Source organism: Coloeus monedula (assembly GCF_965178545.1).
Source record: "Coloeus monedula genome assembly, chromosome: 3".
Taxonomy (NCBI): Eukaryota; Metazoa; Chordata; class Aves; order Passeriformes; family Corvidae; genus Coloeus; species Coloeus monedula.
Window position 1 is genome coordinate 72644695 of NC_138783.1, and position 20944 is coordinate 72665638.

Consider the following 20944-nt stretch of genomic DNA (forward strand, 5'->3'; position numbering starts at 1 on the left):
GCCTGAGCATGTGTATGAATTTAGGCAACTTGATAAAATAATAATGTAGTGATAAACTTTTCAAAAACTTACTTAGCTCTTTCTAAACCTGAAAGTCTCCTATGCAGAAATATGTTTCTAAATGTTTCCCAGAAATTCATGACAACTGGTGACCCAAGCTGAAGCCAAGTTTATTCTCAGACCAGTGATCTCTACAGATAAATTTTGTAATGGACAGAATTGGAAATAATACACATTTTCAGAGTCTATACGGGAAACAACCTTCAGGTTGCCTCTTCTGTACTTCAGAGAGCCAGATGAAAAATCCAGGTTTCCTCATGTAAGAAATTAATCAGTAGCTTAATATGTATTACAGATGAAGATGAAATTTTGGTCAAATTCCCTAATCCCTCTGTATTAGTGGGAACTTGCATGTAGAGCTGGGAGACTTGGCAAAGCCAGAAAACAAAATGATCAAGCAATCACATTGATATCACGTGGATCACTATTTCATGTTTCAAAAGTAAATGGAAAGGATTTCTCCCTTCTCTCCAGAAGTCTATTTATTAAGAGGTAAGCTGAGTATTGGGGAAAGACCCTTTCTCATGTGCTGTATGTTGGAAAAAAAGGAAAAAAGAAAAAAAAAAAAAAAAAAAAAGAAAAAAAGGGGGGGGGGGAAAACTCTTCCATTTTGAATGTAAACTCATGGAATCTAACTGGCTGGCTGTGTGTTTGTGAGTAAATATGAAAAACAGAATTCTTGAACTTTCAAGGGGAAGCCTGATACTTGCTAGCTGTCCCTGGTATGATCTTGCTGCAAATTTTGTCAACACTTGGATTCAACAGATGTGAATCCTCCATTTAATAGAGACAGGAGACAAAAACCCCAGAAATTACAAAACTGAGAACATTTGTTCGTGCACACTGTTGATTTTCATTGTGAAAACCAGGAACTTGATGTTCCAGAAAGAAAGTGCTACAAAAAATAAGGAATTCTGAAACAAAGAGGTGGCTGAGGAAAGAAGAAAGAAATCCAGAAAGAATGAGGGGAAGATCCTAGCTGTAGGAAAGCTCTCAAAATTGCAGGAAGGTCCTGGAAATGGGAGGAAAGCGTGGAGGAGGCAAATGCCTGACCTTAGCTAGTGATGCCCAAGACCGGTAACTACTAGCAGCTGCATAGCAGGAAGCAGCACAACTTTATGCCTGACCTTCCCACAGTAGCAAAGATGTTCCTGCAGGGAAAGGAAGCCAACATCTAGTGAACTGCTTCATGATCTCTAAGGTCTTTTTCAACCTAAATAATTCTATGACTCTATAAACTAATGATTCTATGACTCTAAACTTAATATTGTGAGTAAGTGAGGGAGATAAACAAGCAGAATACAAGTTCTAACTTCTTTTGTTTATTTTCTATAATAAATTTGCTTGACCAAATAAAGATTTGTTTGCTCAGGGACTCATCCCATACCTTCTGCCATCCATACTGGTCTCCAAATCACAATCTTTTTATTTTATATTATCTCTCTTCTCATGAATATTTTGGCAAACACATACCAGTATACAAATATTAAACTGGAAAGGTGTAAGACCTCTGTTGGTGTATCCAAAGTCTTCATAACTAAGTCGTTATTTGAATGCTTTAGAATAATTTTGTCTATCCTTTTTGAATTGGACTGGCAACTGTTGTTGCTTTTGGGAGGGATTGGTAAAGGGTGAAATATTTGTTCTCTTTCTATCCCACTCTAAAACAAGGAGCTGAGAAATTATTCACTTCTAATTGCTACTTAAGAAAAGGACTTTTGTGAAATTCCTGAATAGGAACAGGTTGCCACTCCTGACTTTAAATTAACTATTCCCATCTGTTCCCCAGAATATCACAACAGGAATGACAATAACTCGTATGGACTCAATGCACAAGTAATCCCATAGCAGACCGGCCTACTGTGATTTTCTGCAGACAATTGAAATGCCTAGTGTCTGACTTGCTGCTTACAATTTAGGAACTAGAAATTATTTTTATTTCTTTCTGCACAGTGGATGATATAGGAAAACTACTTGCCTAAAGATAAGTTATTATCCAAATTGTAGCAATTGAGTTAAATAAATACAGTCAGGAACTTTCTCCCTTGTCCACCATCATTCCTCTTCATAGAAAAATCTGTGAAGCATAATTCTGGGCATGATATCTATAGAGAATTCTTTTTTATTATTTCTTTGTTGTTGCTGATGCCTTGCAATCAAATAGTCAAATGTTTATTTGAGAACAGAACAAGTAATACACACACACCAAACACAGAATGTCACCACTCCTCTGACATAATTACATGGTAGAAAAAGATCTAATCTCCTCTCCTCAACTTTGATGGTCCTAAAATATTCCTAATATTCCTCTCCTTCCCCATCCTCACCCAGTATTTTCTAGGGTTAAAACAGGTGTCTGCTGTCACTATTGTTATTAAGGGTTTATTCTGACTGATAGAGAAAAGGCAGCAGTGGTAGTAATACAGCTATCTCACAACCCCAGCAATGTAATTTCAGAATTTTTTGAAAGTACCGTCTTTTCTTGACACTTCTCAGAAGACTGCTGAGGAGAAATGCTCATTTACTAAAGTGACTGAAAAACACTGTCACTCCAAATCAACACAGCCATTTAATGAAAATGGGCTTTTCAGTAATATAATAGATGCTGCCAAAGCAGTGATCAAAGAGAGAAGAAAGGGAGTGAACTAAAGAACACAAGCTGTTAGAAATTTCAACTGTGTTTTGCTAAGCTGTCTGCCACAAGATGATATCTGCCCTGTTGAATAATTTCCTTCACCAGCTCCAGCTACTTGAAAATGTCTCCAGTTTTTTTTCACAGACCACATATTGGCAAATAAGGTGAAAGTTTTAATTTCTGTCATGTTAAAATGAGTCATTAATACAGAAACATTTTTAAAGTTGCTTTCACTGAAACTGTTGTTCAGATGATGTCCAAGGAACATCTTTTGGTTTTTGTCTCTTATTTTTTTCCTTCTGAAACTAGTGCTCCATCTTCCAGGTTCATTAATTACTATGAGATTTACCTTTAGGTTTATATAATAAATAGCTGGTTATGTGTCTAACCTTTTCTTCTACAGTTTTTTATGATCAGGTCCAGTATTTCAAATTTTTTTTGTCCTGATTGGGAATGAAAATCTGAAATATGTGTTTATTTGATGAAGTAACTTTACATGATGGAACTCCATTCCTTAGACTACTACTGAAACTAGCTCATGGGGAAACATTTAAAGCCATAACAAAACTATCCAGAATTAGAACAACTGTAACAATAGGAGTCTGGTGATTCAAGTGAAAAAAATATATATTTTGGGGTTAATCCAAGTGTTTTTTCTCACTGTGAAATAAAACATTTTATTAATTTACTCAATTCTCTAATGAAAATTATTTTACATGAAAATTAAAATGCTCCTTTCTTTTTCCTTTTAATCCATCATTTCTGCCAGTTACTTCTTCCTTGACTCTCACTTGATTACAATCCAAACTCAGGAACACTTCTGGCTGACCAACAGTGCAGGTTTCAAAGAATAGTTCACCCACTAAATCTTCATTGATCTTAAATATTAAATGCTAGTATACTTCTAAAGGAAGTCTTATATTCCAGGGCTGATGAAATGTCTCTTAAAATCAAGGAGGGAGGCCTAACATAGAAACACAGTACTCCAATCTGTTAACTAAAACATTATTTCATCTTGCTTTTGAAAATTCTAGTTCAGACTGCTTAGTATTTAGATACTCTCAGCAAACTGTTTTCACTCAAATTTGTGACTTAAATTTTATCACATTAGTAGAGTGTGTTGATTTTCCCTTTGAAAAACAGCAATGTTCTGAGGGGGAAAAGGCTTTTAAAAAGGTACTTTTATTCTCTGCACTTTTCTTCTGTTATGCACAAGTAATTCCATTAAGTCTGTCACACTATGGTGAAACCTAAGTAAAATAACGTTTTTTTTTAGAATTTAAGAAATATAATCAGAAGCACTTTTTTTTTTTTTCCAAAACACATACATGCCATTTATTTCTACAAGTGTCACAGCTAAATCAGTGATCAAAACCAATGATCAATTTATATTTGTTAGAAAACTTTCAGGGGAGACAGGATGAGAAAATACTCAAACACAGTATTTTCCATCACATTCTGTCATTCTAACTTCCTAGAAAATCTGGCTTACACATACATAATTGATGCCCATCTTTGCAGGTGATAAAATCTCTTCTAACATCTTCAAGGTTGTATGCATAATTGAAACTGAAGACTCTGCTCAGCCAACTTCATGGCAATCTTATCAGGAACAAGAGGCATCTATGAAGTGTAAGGAGAGGGGGGGAAAAAGGATTCTCAAGTTCTTAAAATAAGTTTTTTTTCTCTCTGTGTCAAAAAATGTAAATGCTTTAGGCAGTATCATTACTCCTACTCAGAATTTTTCTAGGTTTCCTAGATGGAATTTTTGCCCCTGTCACAAATACATTTGCAATCACGTTAACATCTAAAAAAATCTCAGTATTAAGCTATGAAAAAACCAATGTCTCTTCTATAAATGTAGTTCATTCTAAAGATGCTGAATCACAAATATCTTCTTCCCTCCATTTGTATTCCTGTCCCTTTTTCATTATCTTCTGACCATGATTTGTAAAGATATTATTGTTTCTTCATTTAAATCCCTACTTCCTCATCTAACTCACTTCTGCTACAACATCTACAAGTTTTGAATCTTTAAAAAATGTTAAAAGCAATAAAACTTAAATGACTTCTCCTCAATATATATTAGCTTTTTTATCTGTTTTATGGCTTGTAATTTTCAGGGTGTTTGGATGAAACTCATCCTGTTTCATTATTATCACAGCAGGATGCTGTGAATATGTAGTTTTGATTTTTGTCTGATTCTCTTTAATCTGTCTCCAGTTGCCCCTCATATCTTCCACCCTGTGATATAGTGTCTATTGATAATCCTTAATAGTCAACACATCCCTTTTGCTCTCCATAATACCCGGAGACAGAATACTAAGAAGTAACTTCGTTTCTGTCAGAAAAGTGTCATTGTTTTAAATCTGATAATGTAGAAAAAACAGATGTTATCAAAGTCCTTTAAATTAGTAGCTTGCCACTCAGTAGCTGATGATTTACGTCAGAAGATTCCGCTTCCAAGTGGTTAAAAATTAGGTCTATTGGAAATAGAAAATAAGTCAGGAAATACCCATTTTTTCTAAACTCCCCCAAATAAGTAATGAAAAAAGATTGTCAATTTTGAAAAAGTAATTTTGAAAGGAATGGTGCTGGAAAAGTCTTTTATGACTGGTGTAGCCAAGGGTGTATCATTGAATGGCCCCATATTGCAAGGAAACAGCTGTTAAAAAGCCTTTAATTCAGACTGCAAGTGTAAGGACTTTGGATGTACTGAATTTTCTCTTCCCTTTGCTCCCCCTGACTGCACCTGATGTCAGTTTTATGTTGGAATAATCTTGTGATATCTTCCTGGATAAAATTTTTCAGTCTCCAAACTGAAAAAAAATGAAAAATATGATCAAACCATTTGTAATCCATTTGTTTCTACATTACTAATGACCCAGGACATTAGTCAAATATACACAGTCCAACTGCTCATTTTACTGCTTGGAATGATAGTTACAGTCCAATGCCATATCTGGTATGTTGGCTTGTCAGCCCTAGACTGCAATCCGTTTTTCTCATGAGTTACAGATTAGCTGATTAAAGCCGATGCAGCAGCATGAAGACAAAAGCCAATCCTTTAATAAATAAATGAACTAAAAAAAAAAAAAAAAAAAGTCTTGTGAATCTTCTGATTCATTCTTTCTACTTGCCTCCTCCCCTGGGGCTGCATATTTTATTCTTCACCTTTTGGTAAATATTTCTTGCTCTGGAGTTTATGTCTGCTCTCTGTAGATTCCCAATTTGCAGTAAACTTCAGTGGGCTTCATCATTAGTTGTCTCTAACTTGCTGCAACAGGGCTTTTTCCTCATGACAGTAGTTTTCTGTGTTTCTGTGTTTCTATATTACAGTTAGAGCATGAAGGGAAGGCTGTGGTGCACTACTGCAAAAGCAGAAGTGAAGTATCTGTGCTCTGGGTATGTGCATCTTTTTGAAATCAGTGCATATTTAAGAAATGAAAGGGAATTTAAATCCTCAGGGAATTAGAATAGTCAGAATGATAAACACTGGCATACCTAAACCCAGAAAACAACAAAATACCAGAGGCTAATGCAGAGAATCTACTCCTGAAATAAACAAAGATATCCAAGTGAAAATTATAAAGAGAGAATAGAATAGAATTACACTACCATAAACAGGAAAGGGTCAAAATTAGCCATATCTAGTAGCAGGATCACAATTTCTCTTAAATAGTTTCACCTAGATTTTCAGTGGATTCTAATTTAGATGAAATGTTCAGATTGGTATTTTTGTAAGTTTACTAACTACAGGTTTTTACATGGAAATCTGTACATAACATCTCAAATTTTAAAAAAATTAGAGAACTGATGTAAAACTCAATTTTAATAAAATAGAAACCTTAATTTAAAAAGTCTGGGATGAAAATAAACATACAGACTTAAAATTTTCCAGGTTTACTATTCTGTGAGAGGATTAGTAGTTATTTCTTGCCTTTTAATCTTTTTTTAAATTTTCTCTAACAGCACCCTTGCTACTTTAAGGGTTTCTTCAGCAGTGAATATTAATTACAAAAATTACTGCTAATTTAGTAGGTTAAAAAGACTAGTGCATAAATGAGTTCATTTAAACATTCAGTAGGGTTTCTAGAGAATTTTCAATCACAACTACTATGGAAATTTGCATCCATTATTTGCTTGATTTTTGCTTACTTTTCCCTTTTGTAACAATTACTTCCTCTGCCAAGTGTGTCAACACTGAAATCTGAAGATCTTTTTTCAAGCTCTCCACAAACAAAAGCAGAATGAAGGTAACAGTTTCCTAACATTCCCAGGTGCTAGGAGGGAGTGTTCAGTGGGAAGAGTTGTTTGTTCATTTATGTGGGTGGATCAAGGGAGAATGAAAAATAGGGATTCTCTATGTGTTCCTTCTATACTGCATTTTAAAATTAAAGCACCTACAAATACTAAGGAGGAGACTTAATGAAATTCATCAAGGCAGAACAATAAATATATATGTATGTACAAATACATATATAAAAATTCATATACGTAACCAGACTTGTGATCACACACAGATTCATAAATTAAGTAAACCTGCTCCGCTGCTGCCTGAGCTTGCTTGACAGGCATCAATCAATTTTAAAGTATTGAGTTTAGTTAAAAGAAGTGCCACTGATCTCGTTAATATCTCATAACTGGATAACTCAGGAAGCGCTGAGAACTTTATGTGACCTGTAAAGAAGTCTATGTCAGGACAAGATATAGATTTATTCTATAAACTCAATTTCTGTATATATTCTGCACCTGTTTTTGAAATAATATGTTCCTCTTGGAAGAAAGTTCATGGTGTTAGCATAGGGATTGTGAAGTTTCAGAGAAACTCTGACAAGAGTACTACAGTGGCAGAAGGCATAAATGTCACAAGCAATAAAGAATAAATATTTTTAAAAAATTTTAATCATTACTCCACATATTACTATTTCTTACTTTTATAATTTTAAGAGAGAAAAAGAATGTATTCTGTGCAAATAACATGCTCAGAATTTCTCATCAATCTTGGTGTCTTTAAAATTCTGAAAATTTCTCTTCTGGCACATTTTTGCTTTTAAGAACAAGAAAATCTTTTTAAGTCAGGTTTAATTACTGAATTTTAAGTAATATTTCTTTTCTTTTCTGATCAGCAAACTTCATTTCACTCAAATTGTGTACTTCAGCCCAAAAACACTAACTTCCCTCATATCACTGTATATGATAGGAAAGTCCAGTAGGTAATTCAGAAGAAGAGAATAATTTTAGATTATTTTTTATATTACATCTGACTCTTTGCAAGTACTATGGAGACAGTTTTATGAAGTCATCTTGTACAGGATAAAATTAGCTTTTGTGAATCCATCTTTTATCTCTGCTCCCTTGGCTTCACCTGTGGTTTTTGTCTTCTCTCAGTTCCTTTTTCCTGGGAGTTCTCTCCTACAGTAGGTCAGGTTAAATTCCACCTATTCTTTAATAGCCATCAGAAACTTTCAGTATCTTCCTCTGCTACTCATAAAACTTTAAATCAAGGAAAGCCAAAAAAGTACTTCAAACAGATCTCCTCTTTCTGTCTCTACTTGCAGAGATGTGAGAGAAATGAAGTTGCTTTCTGCTCCTCTGATATCTGATAACCATAAGAAGGAACATAAGGAATATATTTTTTTTTTCCTTAAAATTAATCAATCTTTCTTTGAGAACATAGAAGGTCAGTGTCTGTCAGCCTTATTTTTACTGATGTGGTGAGAAATATTGGATTTCTAGCTTAGACATAATTATATTCTTAGCAGGTAACTTGGTTTGAACCTCTCTCCTTTGATTCTGGGTCTCCTATATCATTAACCTTTACTAATTGTGCTCTGGAGTTCTGTACAGAGTCCTTGACATTGCCATTGTTTTCCATATATTTTCACTTGTGTCACAAATGAATGATTTGGTTGGCTAAAGAATCACTATCAGAAGTATTAGCAAAAGTGGTTTTAATATGATGTTGAGGGCATCCATCACAACTTGCCTAATTTCAGATAGTGTCATAGAAAAATACTCTACCTTTGTGTAGGGGGAGAAAAGGAGAATTAAAAATACCAGGGTGTTTCTGAATATTTTGCTAAGTTTATATTCTGCTTGGACCTGATCATTGACCTGGTGGCCAGGCTGTGCAGACTGACTGGGTTTGTGGTCAGACTGCTTGTGCTTAACCCCTTCTTGAGCAGCTGGGCTACACCCGCAGCACATGGTCCTGAGTCTCCTTGAGTCCTCCACGGTGCCAAAAACATGTTTGCTTTTTTATTTCACAGCATCTAAAATAATATGATTATGTCACCATAGTGGTGACTGTAAGAGGAGCGTTTTTCTAACTTCAAAAGAGCAGTGTGACAACACATGGGGGAGTTTTGGGGTTCAAAGTCTGCTGTAACTGTGCACGACAGCTCAGAAAGTTGGATGGGGCCAAGTCCCAGCTAAGATTCATCTATATTTCACAATGGAGCTGCCCTCGGAGTAGCCCATTCGCAGAACCAAGAACATGTTTTAGAGGGAAAATCCTGACTGACTTCAAAGTAGTGAACTTGCATTTATATAGCATAAATGGTGAGGCTACCAAGACCCAGAGATGAACTAACTAGGGAGCTATTAATTAGCAGTATGAAACACCTACAGAGAAAGAGGAAAAACACTTGTAGTATACAGCAATAAGAAAGATAAAAGATACAAAGAGAGCAAGAGATCTTTATTTCGGATGGATTTGGAAAACAAAGGAAAATTTTAAAGAAATTACACAAAACTAAATGTTAAATAGTATTCTTTCAAATTCTTAATTAATTTCATGTAACTTATCTCACATTAGACTGAAAAGCTTTAAGAACTATTATTTATTTTTTTAAGAGACATTTGTGGAAGACAAATATGTTTTGCTCCAATCCCAGAGGTATGCCGTGTAAATTTCATTCTGAAATATTAGGAAGCTGTGTTGTTCAGCCTGTCCATTTTTAGTGATTGTTTATCTTAATAATTTTAAATTCATATTTCACAAATTATGTTGATACTTCTATTTCTTGAAATTAGAAGTTTAAAATAAATAGTTTCTGCATAATAAAAGGCAATGTAATACAACTCTTTAATTTTGATCGAGAAAGGTGATACACATTAACTGTAGTTAATTTTATTAATTTATTTTAGGTCAACAGTCTTGCCAAAAACTAATATTTCCTTTTTATTGCAAAAGAAAAATTGTAAGTTCTGTAAATTCTGAAAAAGAACATGGAGTGGCTATTCCGAGTCTAAATAATTTTCTTAAGACAATGTTTTCCATTAAAAATTAATAAATCTTCTGAGATACAGAGCATTTCAGCCACTCAGTTTCACTACATTTCTATGAAGAAAATTTTTATTTAACTTTTACCCATTTATTCCATTTTATCATATTATATATATCCTCTTTTTGCCTTTGGCCTGTGACTTTAAAAGATTTAATGGAAGTATAAAAACATTTAAGTAACATGAAAAAATAGAATTTCTGCTTCTTGTTCTTCATTCATAATCACAAACAACAGTGAGAGAGTATAAACACACATAAACATATTTAAATAACAATACATGTAGAAATTAGTATATAAGACTGTATGTGTATATAATTAATATGTGTATATATGTGTATATAAGTAATATTTGGATTTTGGCAAAGCATTTGTTACTCTCTCACAGGATCCTTCTGGACAAAATGCCCAGCATTCAGCTGGTTGAACACATCATGTGATGGGTGAGCAACTGGCTCAAGGGTTGGACACAAAGGGTTACAGGGAATGAGGTGACATCACACTGGAGAACTGTCACTAGTGGTGTTCTCCAAGGCTCCGTTCTTGGCCCTGTGCTCTTTAACATCTTCATAAATGACTTGAACACAGGACTGGAAGGGGGTACTAAGGAAGTTTGCGGACAATACAAAACTGGGAAGAGCTGTTGACTCTTTCAAAGGCAGGGAGGCCCTGCAGAGAGACCTCAACAAATTAGAGAACTGGGAAACACCAACCATATGAAGTTCAACAAGGGCAAGTCCTGGATTCTGCACCGGGGATGGAGCAAACCTGGTTGTGTGTATAGACCAGGGAATGAGAGGCTGGGCAGAATTGCTGCAACGAGGGACTTTAGAGTCCTGGTTTGTGGCAAGCTGAATATGAGTCAGCAGTGCTCTGGCAGCCAGGGGGATCAACCATGTCCTGGGGTACATCAGGCACAGCATTGCCTCTCCTCCAGGGAGAGGATTGTCCTGCTCTGCTTGGCACAGGGGCGGCCTCACCTCTAGCCCTGTGTGCAGGTTTGGACACCACAACTTAAGAAAGATATCAAGTTATTAGAGAGTGTCCAAAGCAGGGCAACAAAGACGGGGAAGGGTCTGTGGAGGAAGCCTTATGAAGAACAGCCAAGGTCTCTTGACTTCTTCAGCCTGGAAGAGAGGAGACTTGAGAGGAGACCTCATTGCAGCTGCAACTTCCTCATGAGGGGAAGAGCAGGGACAGACACTTCTCTGTGGTGACCAGTGACAGGACCCAAGGGATTGGCCTGAAATTGCATCAGGGGAGGTTTAGGTTGAATACTAGAAAAATGTTCTTCATCCAGAGGGTGGTTGGGCACTGGAACAGGCTCCTCAGGGAAGTGGTCACAGCACCAAGCTGACAGAGGTCAAGAAGCGTTTGGACAGTGCCCTCGGGCACAGTGTGACTCTTGGGGATGGTCCTGTGCAGGGCCAGGAGTTATACTTGATGATCCTCATGGGTCCCTTCCAACTCAGCATATTCCATGCTTCGGTGATTCTGTGATAATCTTACAGACCCAATATTTAGTGCATGTAGTACTGCCACTTTTTGGTTCTAATTCTCACTGCTACATATAGGTAGTCACATTACAAACATTTTGTCTTAAAACCTTTATCTTAGTCAAAACTTAAACATGCTTTTAGGAATTTTTAAGTTTCATGACAGCCTTTCAGGATTTTTAGAGCAAGATGTTCCAGTTTATCTAAGTGTGTGGTGTTGTATTTCCCACTGATTCATTTATTAAATGCCTTTCACATTGTTCCACCCCACCACCTTCCCCTGCCCCTCGCCCTGGCCACTCCCTCGGGTCCTGCCTATTGGTTCCTGTACCCCAACTCCGCCCATGTACTGCCCCTGTGATCTGACAAAACCCCCTTGCGCCCAGATCCTGGGGTCTCTCTGCCTCTGGGGGTCTCCAGGACAAGATGTAACTATTAAAAGTCCTCTGAAACCCTCATGGGGAGACCCTCTCGCCTCCTTCGCCATCACTGTGTTGTAAAGCTGATAGCTAGCCAGAGCAAGAGTGCAGAGCCATCTGAAATGGACTACAGGAGGGCGAGAATGGTCACACTGCCCTAAGCAGCTCCACTGAGCTCTCAGGGAAAGCTGCAGCCTGCTAAACTAAACCTAGCACTACAACACAAGTGTACTTGTGCTATTTACCACTACATTTCTAAGTTAGCCAAAGCTTATGTGTGAGGGATGGGTCTACAAATTTGGTGATTTGACTTCCTGTAAAGCTGACTTACTCAATATATGTTTTAAAACTGGTGACATCAGCTGATGCATTTTCTTTCAATTCATTTGAAAAACTATACTTTAGGGGACTGTAGATCTTGTAAACTACCTACACCTTACCTGCTTCTTCTAGAGATCCATCAGAACCCTAGAGCAATCACACATTTTTCAGACTCCTGCTTTCTGGCAAGGTTTAGAGCTAATCACAAACTTTCACATTTAAATATCTAGAGGATAACTTGGGACGTATTATCTTCAAAGATGTGTTCTGGTAAAAATATTCACCCAAAATAAAACTGGCTGCAGGAAGTAAAAGAGTAAGTGAGAACTATGACGTTTAATGTGGGAATTTGTGTCATTCACAGCTGATGCAATTCTAAAATAGGGCCAATATTACTGTCATATAAAGTCTTCAAAGTTACTGAAATGATGTTGTCCATCCATATCTACATGTATGTTGTGGTCGCTTGATTTAGTTTAGCAGGCTGTAGTGTCCTGAGAGCTCAGCGGGGCAATGCAACCCGGTTGCATCCCATAGTCCATTTCAGACAATCCCACACTCTTGCTCCAGCAGCTATCAGCGCGACAACCAGTGATGGCGACGGAGGCGAGAAGGGTCTCCCATGAGGGCTTGAGAGGATTTTAATCACATCTTGTCCCCGCGATCCCCAGAGGCAGAGAAACCTCGTGGTCCAGGCATGGGTGGGTTTTGTCACGGGCTCAGGGGCAGTACCTGGGCAGGGTTGGGGTTCAGGAACCAATAGGAAGAGCCTGAAGGAGTGGCCAGGACTAGGGTCAAGGAAAAGTGGGGGAGAACAGATCGCCACACATGTAGAAGTCTACATGTAAACTGCATATCTAAGCTCCTGTTACAGCCAATGCAAATCTTAAATTTGGTTCAGTTACCCAAATAGTGATATCTAGTGCATGATCACTCACAAGGAAATACATATATATATATATATATGTATATATGGAACTGGAATATATGATACAAGATGTTGGAAACAATCATGCTTTTCTGTTAGGTCAGATGAAGTTCAAATGATATATGTATGTTAAGGTATCTCAAATGCCAGTGAGCATTTATGTTCAGTCTTGCCCTTACATATTACAGGTAATTTAAGTTCCCAAATCCAGTGTCTACTTCTGTACCTGACCTCACCCCATACTGCTGAATTTAAAGTCTGTTCTCACCATTGATTTCAATACCTATATGTAGATCCAAATGTTAGTCAAAAGGTTGTTTTGGGGAAAAAAAGCACACACTTTTCCTTCTTAGAATCTCAGCAGTGTAATCAAGATACAACAAATAGTTGTTGCTAGCTCAATTATGACAATGCAAGAATATATGGAAAGAGGCCTCACTCTTAGCAGATTTCAACAAACAATGCCAACACAAACTCTCCTGAGTAACAGAAGACTCACTACTACATTTACAACAGACATTGACAAAATCCTTTCAACTCCTAACCCTTTTCTTTGGCGTTAGACTCATCCAATGTTCTTCTGGGTCCAGAGGGAAAAAGCTCCTGAGGTCGAGCAAAATAAGGTTATGTGGACTTATGATGGAGTCACACCAGTACCCCACAGTCACAGCCCATGGCCCCCTCAGACCAGAAGATGACCTTGGGGTCCCTGTGTGGGTTCAAAGAAAGAGAAAAATTCTCTATAGCCATAGGTAACATTGAAAAATATACCAAAATGGGAAAAGCAATGTGTTAAGTAACACTCAAAACTACTATTTCTTAGACTGGAAGTCCATTATAATCATCGTGAGATGTAGCATATAAAAGAACTGTAAATGAAAAAAGCAACAGAAGGAAATAATGATTCTGGATAATTGTCTCTCCAGAGTAATCTGCAATAAAAGTGCTATAAAATAATAACCAGTTCATCAGAAAATAAAACATGTTATTTAAATTTAAGGGCCTATTTCATGTGAGAATCTTGCAGCACCACAGACAGAATACATATTTGAACTAAACACACTAAATCATTCGGGCACTTCATCCAAGTACAGTGTTTTCAATAACATGATTCTTTTAGTACTGTGTTTTAATATAACTTCTTCAGTATTGTTATACTTCAGACTAATTTTTCCCTTCTATTCAATTTACTCTGTGTATCTGTGTGTTGAAATGCTTGAGGATCTTACAGAAAAGATAGATCAGCAGTTTTAATACAGTTTTTCTCCACAAGACATTTTGCTGGTTTCAAAAAGCTGTAGAGAATACTACTTATGACGTGACCTTTATCACCTGAAGAAGTTAAAGTTATAATGAGGTTTCCCAAGCTATTTGCAGGAAGTGTTATGAACTTGATGTGATATATACACCTGAATTTTACTGACATCATGCTATTTGGGATTCTGAGATGACATTTTAAGACAAATCTTTCCTCATTACCTTCTTGGTTACTAAAAGTTTAATTCCATTTTTATTTCTTTATAGAATTTAAAGTGCAGCGAGTGATACTTGGTAATTAAGAAGCCATTTGACTCCAACTGTCTTCAGAATTGGGTGCCACAATCTAAAACATCTTTTGAATTTCTTTCTTTGCTTGAACTAGCCTTTTCAACAAATTGGATTGGACTGCTCCACTCAAGAATTCTGATGAGGCAGGGAAAATTCAGTCTTGTGTCAGACTTATGGCCCTAACAGCATTTCAAACAGCCTGTTTTGCTATCCTAGAGAGTGAAATCCCTTAACACATTTTGCCCCCCCCCCAGGGGATTCTCACATTATGATGTGTTGTGCTGTCTCCCTGCCAACTGAAGAAACAGATCTTGAAGTCATGACAGGTTCTTCTGATGGGCATTTGCAGAAAGTGTCCTTTGACATGGGGAAGATAAACTGGTGGTTTTTTATGACTCTATAATCATTCCCGCTGTGTTGCCTGTATAATAAAAATGTCTTCAAAGGATCTGCCCCATTATATTTTTCTCACAGAAACAGCAATCAGCTATGAACAAATAAGCACAGAAAAATAATAAAGCACAGAGAAATGAATCCCCAAGAAAAGCTTCCTCTTTTAATTGGTCAACTTACTGTAAAATGCTCTGTGATCTATTTCGGGTCTGTGAACTCCCTCTAACAGATATGCAACCCTTGCAGAGATTAATTTGATAAATAAGATGAAAAATATGTGCATTTTTTAATTTTCAGATTTCATTTGAATGCACATTTTAAAAAACACCTGAGCAAGAGGCCAGTGGAAAGACAAACTAATATCTATATTGTTTAGACATTACAATAGTGAATATGTTTAATATGATGTTGATATGGTTTTAATTTGTTGAGTCAATCAGGAAATCCTGGTGACATTCTTGAAAGAAAACCAATCACAACAGAAATGAGAATCGGTTTTGCAGAAAAGCTAGGAATCTACTTCAGGAAGACTGTCAATTTCATTTAGAAACTTCTGCTTCAGAGAGATAGAGAGGGAGGCTAGGTTAGTAAGAAAAAAAACCTCTCACAAACTGGGGACTGCCTAACTGGGCAGCTTTTATGCATGACCCACTGCTGGTTACCTATGCACAGGTTACACAATTCAGAAAAGAGTATGTCCTTCAGTCACAAGTAAGCATGGCAAAATGTTATATTTTAATAAGAAAAAAGGGAAGGTACGATTAAAGAATTCTTTTTACCAAGTGATGTAAATTTGGTTAGCTACCATAAATTTCTGTTGAAGATTCAATACTTTGATCAATAGAAAGAGATGCAATCCTCGAAACAATGAATATATAATATTGTCTACTGAAAATATTATTGAGTGGTAAACTAACATCACTAGTAGATGTGTTGATCAAACATGAATGATTTTACTAGGCAGTGATATTCATCATCCTTAAATATTGTGAGCGTTTTAATTTTTTCATACAAAATTCATATCAGTAAATCTGACTATTTCTAATTTTATAAAAAATACTGTTTTGGAGACATTTGTATTTGTATTTCAACCTTCCAGTTTATGAAGGAGGTACAGTTATTTTATCTATACCTATCTACACCTATCTTTCTATCTACATACATATATATATATATATAGTTAATTTATTGTGGAAATATAATTATTAGTCTTTCATTTTGTGAATTTTGGAACCAAATCAGTTTGAAAATATTCAAATGATCTGAGATTTTTTGACTGACTCTAATTTCTTCCAAATACCAGTCTTCCACTAAAAACCACTGTACAACTCAGCAGAACTGTCATGTTTTATTTGTATAAGACGTGGAATACATAAATAAGACTTTTGCAGTGAAGAACAAGGTAATTTGACAGAACATGATAGAAAATTATCACAACAGCTTCCTGAACAATTGTTTTTCGGCCTGCTGACTTACCTGATGGCTTGTGGGAAGATACAGAAATTAACAACATTGGATGATGCTATTTATGCAGAAATTATTTTAGGATTAAATCCTTTGTTATGAAAATCTATCAGCTTTTCTTTTGTGTGTGCATGTATATAAGAAAGTACTCATAAATAATTTTATAAAGGGCAGGGATAAGGTGCTGAAAGACTTGATGGACAGTGCTCTAAAAAAGTCTTATTGCTGTGAGTTGCTCTCTCTCACAGGAGGCTCTTCCACTCCTAATTACTACCTTAAGGAAAAATCATCTTGTCTACCTGCTATTCCTGTAGGCTGCTAGCTCGTACTCCTGCTCAGTGTCCCACTTTCTATTTATAGGCTTAGATATTTTTTCTTTCTCTTTCATGCTCTCCCACTTTATCACACCTTTCCTCTCCGTAGTAGTAGACTCCCATGTGCTCAGTAGGGATATGTACATTACTGTATAGGTTGGAGCTTAGAACTGTACAGATCTGGGGTGCGAACAGAGAAGTGTACCTGAACTGCAAGTATTTTCAGGTGAATAACAGAATAACTGACTTTTCTGCAGAAAGAAGGATCTTTCTCCTCGTGTATGTTTTGATTCATTGTCTTTACTATGTATTAGGTGCTTCTGTAAGAAATAATAGTAGAAAAAACTGAAAACACACCCAGGTCTAATCTTTACAACTTTTACCAAGTGTGGGGGAATGCAAGTTTCATCGTTCCCTTCAGATCTGTGGAAAATCCTAGCTGTGTGATTAGAAGATCTGCTGCAAGCTGTGGCCCTGTTCCTCTTCCCCTCACATCCAGTTGTGAATTCCTGTTCCCTGGGTGATTTTGCCCCATAAACTGGCTCAATGTTTGTGCATACTGCAATGATGTGCTACTGCAATTCATGGGGAAAGGGAGGCCAGGACAATCCCTGTGAATAGAAACTACCCATAAGACTCCTTTCCTCGTACTGTCAGTCCTGAGTTATATTTTAGGAACAGGTAACATTGTGATCTCAGTTTCAGATGTCTCGCCTTATATAAGTTAATGAAAGTAATTTTCTCGCTCTACAGTTACTGTGATTCCTTAGCCTTAAATGAGGATGAGTATCCCACAAGGTTCTGGCTTCCAGGACTATTTAAACTTTTACTATTTAGATTTCTATGGACATCAGATCCAATAGTGAAGGGATGATTTGCTTTTGTTTTTCATCCACAAATTTTGTAATGATGTTCTTGTCCCACAGAGTATATTGTAGTTTTATACCATATTTAAGATATATTTTGGCCCAGTATACGCATCAATAATTTATCTCTGTTTTCTTCATGTTTCAAAGCTCTACTTTTATCTGTTAACTTTGAAGAAGTTGGAGATAATTATAGGGAAAACAGAGAAACTTTAGTTTTTCAGAATACAAAAAATAATTTAAGACACAAAGCTCCACAATTAAAGGAAATCTACAGCGTTGCTGTTGATTTTGGTATGAAACAATTCAAGATATTAAATTCCTTCAATTTAATATATTTATGAGGACTAGGTTAGCAAGAGTCTAGAGGATGTCTCTTCTGCTTCTCTTGAGATTGTCTCCAAGTTTGATAATATTTATGGCACACTTGCACTTTTGGGCAAACAGATGTTCATTCTTGATTGAACCAGAAAAGACTATGCAGAGATAGTACCCACTGGTGTCCTTGTAGCCATTGTCTGATCACATGATTAGGATTAATCAACAGAAATAAATTATCCAGAGGCAATTAGTAAATACAGAAAATCTAGTGGGGGTATTTCTGGGAATTTTACGTATGTATTATAATGCTAGTGCACTGGAAGTTTAAATACTTGTGTTATACAAATGAAATGTTCTTAGCACTATTTTTGGCAGTGAAATATAATTTTCCACTTCCAAAAAGGAGATGGAAAGAGGATCCCTTTCATGTAGTCATATTTCAGAAAAACTTGAAGGAAGTGGGAAGCATAAAACTCTAATCTTATTACAAACCTTTTGGATTCACTAATATCCCTGTCCTTGCCTGCTCAAATCATTATTTCTTTCATTAAAATTTTAGCACGATACTGTTCGTGTCTGTTTACATATGTATAGCTCATTGTTTTTTGCGGGTTTTAAAAAACAAAACAAAACAAAAAAACCCCAAACCAATTTATTCTGTGAGAAATAAGAAACAAAAGCCATTAAAATTTACTATCAGATTACTTCTATGTAACTTTTGCTCACATAATTTTACAGTGGATATCCTTTCTGCTTATTCTCCTAAGTCTTACAGAATTAGATGGAAGAATAAAGATAAATACCATATCATCAATATTCTTATAGAAGACACTGAAAACCAAAATCATTCAAAAGGTAACAACATTTTGTTATGGGTATCTGTGAACATTTTGAAATCTAGCTCAGATTGGAAAACCAAACCAAAGCAAACCAAAGCAAACCCAAACTCAAAACCCAAAGTCACATAAGAGGAGTTTTAAGAATATTCTAATTTTTTAAAATAATTTCCACTTATTTATGAAAAAATCCCAAACCATGTTAAGTAAGATTAGGCAAAAGGGCACGTACAATTTTTTTCTCAGTTCTTTTATTATTAGGGCAAAGAAATTTTTACTTTCTCTCAGAAGCAATTGAGTTTGGAGCAACAACCAGAAGGGATAGAGCAAAAATAAAGAAGACGTATATAAGGCTTAATTGCATCTCTGTAATTGTTCTTATGAACGGCTTTAGCAGTGGCTAAGTTCAGTCAGGATTTGCAAATGTTTTTCAAGCATCATGTATAAGGTACTTTTTCCCACTCCTCAAACCTAAATGCAGACCAAATATCTTCCTGTTGATAAATTCTACCATGAAGTAGGGTTTTTTTGCAAAACTTTTCGCATATCCTACCCTTTCTTACTCTTTTTCATGTTCGAATAATGATTATTACTGAGTTTTCTTAGTTAACACCATCATTCTAGTAACATCATCACATCTATTTTTAATTAATAGGTATTTTGTTCTGCTATAAATAAACACACTGAAAGGAAAATTAAACAGGTTGATTTTAATTTTCAAGGTATTAGGCAAAAAATCTGAATGTATTGTGAAAGTTGTGTCAATTCCTTCACTTTGCATGACTTACACAAATAACAGTAAAAATGCACACACTTCCAAAAGTGTAAATACCAGATTCTGTGGAAAGCCCTAGAACTCAGAGCAAGTCAGAAATTAAAAAAAAACCAAAAACCAAAAACTCAAAAGCTTTTCTTAATCATCCTTACCTATTCCACCTCTTAAAAGAGATCATGTGGGATAAATTACTTACCTAGAAAAGATTCCTGCCACTGTGGAAATGGATGGCAATTGTATTTCTTTAAGAAGATCTCTAGAGATCCTCTCCAGTCCCTCTCTAAAGAAACAAACCAGAAAAAGTCACCTCCAAATGCTAGTGGGGTTTATATAAGGATTTCTTTGTTTGGCAGGAAATTTGCAACCTTCCCTTTTTTCATCTTTTGTCTCTAAAAGAATAACTGAGAAAAGTAGTTAAGAACAAGCAGATAATGCAGTCAGAAAGCAATCTTTCAAAAATGGAAGAGGCTGGACACATTTCCTCTAGATGACTAGACATTTTTGGCAGTTGTGTGTGCCCCTTTCACCTTTATTTAGATGCATTTCTTCCTTAAAGACAGAAAGCTTTAGAAATGAAGTCATACCATAAAGTAAAATATATTTGCCAAGAGCATATGATAAGCTAGAAAATAACAGCAGTCTTTCTGGTCACTGTGGTTTTATCTTCCAAGAACTTGGAAGAAAGGAAATAAATTCACTAGAAGGGACAGTTATACATTACCAAAATCTTTCCTGTGCTCCAGATATGGCCAGAAAACAGAGATGAGTTTTGCCTTCACAAATGAAACACGACACAATCTTGTTTTGCATGGGCTTGCTTTCTGTAATGAAAGTTTTACACAGCTTAGCTTCATGAAGTGAAATGTTGATTGAAAATATTTGTGACAGTTGTGGGTAGTTAACAAAGTTGCTATTACAGTACTTCAATAAAATGTTGCCACTTTAAATGCTAGGTACTAAACTGGTTGGAGTATACAGCAGCATTTTAGACACTATACTATGTGTGAGCTCACATTCCATTAAATGAGTCACTTCTTCTGACTGACACCCCATTTACTCAGTGGAAACAGTGAAGTTATTTACTAGATTAAAAAATGAAGCCAACATGAATTTATATTCCTTTATTTTGTGATGGTAAAAAATCTGGCTTGCTTGTCAAAATTTGAAGAGCATGAAAAAGCCATTTAAAATTTGTTAACCCATCTGAAAAAGTATTGATTAAGTATTCCGAGTGAAAACAAATATTGTTACAGTAAGTTTTGTGAAATTTATACGCGTC